General features: G+C 42.5%; 1 pseudogene; it reads left to right on the top strand.

Moving 5' to 3' along the window:
- The first annotated feature begins 962 nt into the window (after positions 1–962).
- On the top strand, positions 963–2,728 carry LOC102118463 (elongation factor 1-alpha 1 pseudogene; annotated as a pseudogene).
- Positions 2,729–4,886: the final 2,158 nt, after the last annotated feature.

Below are 4,886 nucleotides of genomic sequence, written 5' to 3'. Positions count from 1 at the left end.
ATTCTCACAATATTTCAAACATTTTCATTATTATTACCTCTGTTATAGTGATCTGTGATGTTACTATTATAATTGTTTTGGGGTGCCACAAACTATACCATATAAGTTGACAAACTTGATGGATAAATATTCTGTGTGTTCTGACTGCTCCAGCGAGCAGTCATTTCCCCATCTCTCTCCCTCTCCCAAATTCTTTGAGACAACACAGCAATATTGACCAACCCTATAATGACCTTTAAACCTGCAAATAAAAGGAAGAGTTGCATGCCTGTCACTTTAATTCAAAAGTGAAACATGATTAAAGTTAGGAAGACATGTCAAAAGCCAAGATATGCCATAAGCAAGGCCTCTTGCACCAAACAACCTGCCAAGTTGTGAACGCAAAGAAAAAGTTCTTGAAGGAAATCAAAAGTGCTACTTTAGTAAACACATGAATGATAAGTAACACAGCCTTATTGCTGATGTGGGGAAAATTTTAGTGGTCTGCATATATCAAACCAGCCACAGAACTCCCTTCAGCCAAAGCCGAATCCAGAGCAAGGCCCCAACTCTCTTCAATCCTATGCAGGAAGAGAGAAGTGAGGAAATCACAGAAGAAAAGTTGGAAGCTAGCAGAGGTGGTTCATGATGTTTAAGGGAGGAAGCCGTCTCTGTAACATAAAAGTGCAACGTGAAGCAGGACGTGCTGATGTAGAAGCTGCACCAAGTTATCCAGAAGATCTAGTTAAGGTCATTGATGAAGGTGGCTACACTACACAGATTGTCCATGTAGATAAAACAGCCTTCTATTGGAAGAAGATGCCACCTAGGACTTCCATAGCTAGAGAGGAAAAGTCAATGCCTGGCTTCAAAGCTTCAAAGCATAGGCTGGCTCTGTTGTTAGGAGCTAATGCAAATTGGTGACTTTGAGACCAATGCTCATTTACCATACTGAAAATCTTAGGGCTTTAAGAATTATGCTAGCTTTTTCGCAACGGGTTTGCCGCCAGAACACAGGTGTTGTGAAAACTACCCCTAAAAGCCAAAATGGGAAAGGAAAAGACTCATATCAACATTGTCGTCATTGGACATGTAGATTCGGGCAAGTCCACCGCTACTGGCCATCTGATCTACAAATGCGGTGGCATTGACAAAAGAACCATTGAAAAATCTGAGAAGGAGGCTGCTGAGATGGGAAAGGGCTCCTTCAAGTATGCCTGGGTCTTGGATAAACTGAAAGCTGAGCGGGAATGTGGTATCACCATTGATATCTCCTTGTGGAAATTTGTGACCAGCAAGTACTATGTGACTATCATTGATGACCCAGGACACAGAGACTTCAACAAAAACATGATTACAGGGACAGCTCAGGCTGACTGTGCTGTCCTGATTGTTGCTGCTGGTGTTGGTGAATTTGAAGCTAGTATCTCCAAGAATGGCAGACCCGAGAGCATGCTCTTCTGGCTTACACACTGGGTGTGAAACAACTAATTGTTGGTGTTAACAAAATGGATTCCACTGAGCCACACTACAGCCAGAAGAGATATGAGGAAATTGTTAAGGAAGTCAGCACTTACATTAAGAAAATTGGCTAAAACTCCGACACAGTAGCATTTGTGACAGTTTCTGGTTGGAATGGTGACAACATGCTGGAGCCAAGTGCTAACATGCCTTGGTTCAAGGGATGGAAGGTCACCCGTAAGGATGGCAATGCCAGTGGAACCACGCTGCTTGAGGCTCTGGACTGCATCCTACCGCCAACTCGTCCAACTGACAAGCCCTTGCACCTGCCTCTCCAGGATGTCTACCAAATTGGTGGTATTGGTACTGTTCCTGTTGGTCGAGGGGAGACTGGTATTCTCAAACCCGGTATGGTGGTCACCTTTGCTCCAGTCAATGTTACAACTGAAGTAAAATCTGTCAAAATGCACCATGAAGCTTTGAATGAAGCTCTTCCTGGGGACAATGTGGGCTTCAGTGTCAAGAACGTGTCTGTCAAGGATGATCGTCGTGGCAACGTTGCTGGTGACAGCAAAAACGACCCACCAATGGAAGCAGCTGGCTTCACTGCTCAGGTGATTATCCTGAACCATCCAGGCCAAATAAGTGCTGGCTATGCCCCTGTATTGGACTGCCACACAGCTCACATTGCAGGCAAGTTTGCTGAGCTGAAGGAAAAGATTGATCGCCGTTCTGGTAAAAAACTGGAAGATGGCCCTAAATTCTTGAAGTCTGGTGATGCTGCCATTGTTGATATGGTTCCTGGCAAGCCCATGTGTGTTGAGAGCTTCTCAGACTATCCACCTTTGGGTCGCTTTGCTGTTCGTGATATGAGACAGACAGTTGCGGTGGGTGTCATCAAAGCAGTGGACAAGAAGGCTGCTGGAGCTGGCAAGGTCACCAAGTCTGTCCAGAAAGCTCAGAAGGTTAAATGAATATTATCCCTAATACCTGCCACCCCACTCTTAATCAGTGGTGGAAGAACGGTCTCAGAACTGTTTGTTTCAATTGGCCATTTAAGTTTAGTAGTAAAAGACTGGTTAATGGTAACAATGCCTCGTAAAACCTTCAGAAGGAAAGGAGAATGTTTTGTGGACCACTTTGGTTTTCTTTTTTGCGTGTGGCAGTTTTAAGTTATTAGTTTTTTAAATCAGTACTTTTTAATGAAAACAACTTGACCAAAAATTTGTCACAGAATTTTGAGACCCATTTAAAAAGTTTAATGAGAAAAAAAAAAGAAAAGAAAGAATTATGCTAAGCCTACTTTGCCTGTGCTCTCTCAGTGGAACCACCAAGCCTGGGTGACAGCATGTCTCTTTACAGCATAGTTTACTAAGTATTTTAAGCCCACTGTTGAGACTCGCTGTTCAGAAAAAAAAATTCCTTTCAAAATATTACTGCTCATTGACAATGCACCTGATTACCCAAGAGCTCTGATGGAGATGAGATGTACAAGGAGATGAATGCTGTTTTCATGCCTGCTAGCACAACGTCCATTCTACAGCTCATGGATCAAAGAGTAGATTCAACTTTCGAGTCTTATTTAAAAAATACACTTCCGGCCGGGCGCAGTGGCTCACGCCTGTAATCCCAGCACTTTAAGAGGCCAAGGCGGGTGGATTACCTGAGGTATGCAGGTTGAGACCAGCCTGGCCAACATGGGGAAACCCTGTCTCTACTAAAAATACAAATATCAGCTGGGCGTGGTCGCGGGTGCCTGTAATCCCAGCTACTTGGGAGACTGAGTAAGGAGAATCACTTGGACCCGGGAGGTGGACGTTGCAGTGAGCTGAGATCGCGCCACTGCACTCCTTCCTGGGCGACAAGAGTGAGACTCCATCTCAAAAAATAAATAAATAAATAATAATAATAAAAAAAATACACTTCATAAGGCTATTAGCTGCCAGATATAGTGATTCCTCTGGTGGATCTGGGCAAAGTAAATTGATAAATTTCTAGAAAGATTCTCACCACTTTTGACACCATTAAGAACATTTGCGATTCACGGAAGGAGGTCAAAATATCAACATAACAGGAGTTTGGAAGAAATTGATTCCAATGCTCATGGAAGACTTTAGTGAAGGAAGTAACTGCAGATGTGGTGGAAATAGCAACAGAACTAGAATTAGAAATGGAACCTGAAGATGTGACAGAATTGCTGCAATCTCATGTCAAAACTTTCACAGATGAGGAGTCACCTCTTACGGATGAGCAAAGGAAGTGGTTTCTTGAGATGGAATCTGCCTCTGGGGAAGATGCTGTGAACACTGTTGAAATGACAACATGCCGGGTGTGGTGGCTCACACCTGTAATCCCAGCACTTTGGGAGGCTGAGGCAGGCAGATAACCTGAAGTTAGGAGGTCAAGACCAGCCTGGCCAACAAGGTGGAACCCCATCTCTACTAAAAATACAAAAATTAGCCAGGTGTGGTGGCACATGCCTATAATCCCAGCTACTCGGGAAGCTGAGGCAGGAGAATTGCTTGAGCCCGGGAGATGGAGGTTGCAGTGAGCCAAGATTCTGCCACTGCACTCCAGCCTGGCTGACAGAGCAAAACTCTGTCTCAAAACAAACAAACGAACAAACACCAAAAGATTTAGGATATAACATAAACTAAGTTGATAAAGCAGTGGCAGGGTTTGAGAAGATTGATACCAATTTGAAATAAGTTCTACTGTGCATAAAATGCCATCAAATGGCGCTACATGCTACGGAGAAATCTTTCAGAAAAGGAAGAATCAATTGACGAAGCAAACTTAAAGAAATTGCCACAGCCACTCCAGCCTTCAGCAACCACCACCTTGATCAGTCAGGTTCATCAACATTGAGGTGGGCCACTCCACCAGCAAAAAGATTATGACTCACTGAAGGCTCAGATGACTGTCATCATTTTTTTGGTGACAACATGTGTTACGATTAAGGTATCTACATTTTTAAGACATAACGCACACTTAATACATTGCAGTATAGTATATAACTATTATATGCATAGGGCTGCTAAAATTTTGTGTGATTTGCGTTATTGTGGTATTCACTTTATTGTGGTGGTTTGGAACCTGCCTCACAATATCTCTGAGGTATGCCTGTATATTGCCGGCGGGAATGTAAACTTGCACAGTAGCTTTGCAAAACAGTTTGGCAGCTCTTCAAAACGTTAAATATAGAGTTATACCATATGACTCACCAATTCTACCCATTGGTATATATCCATGATAAGTTCAAGAAAACATACATCTATACATATATTCAAACATGAATGTTGATAGCAGCATTATTCGTAATAGACAAAAGATGGAAAAACCCAAATGTCTGTCAATTGATGAATGAACAAAATGGATATATGTATACATATTGTTATGAATATTATTCAGCCATAAAAAGAAATAAAGCCTGATAAATGCTACCT

The sequence above is a fragment of the Macaca fascicularis genome, chromosome 4 (assembly GCF_037993035.2).
Source record: "Macaca fascicularis isolate 582-1 chromosome 4, T2T-MFA8v1.1".
NCBI classification, from domain to species: Eukaryota; Metazoa; Chordata; class Mammalia; order Primates; family Cercopithecidae; genus Macaca; species Macaca fascicularis.
Note: the sequence above shows the minus strand (reverse complement) of the source record. Positions and strands in the feature narration are given on the sequence as shown.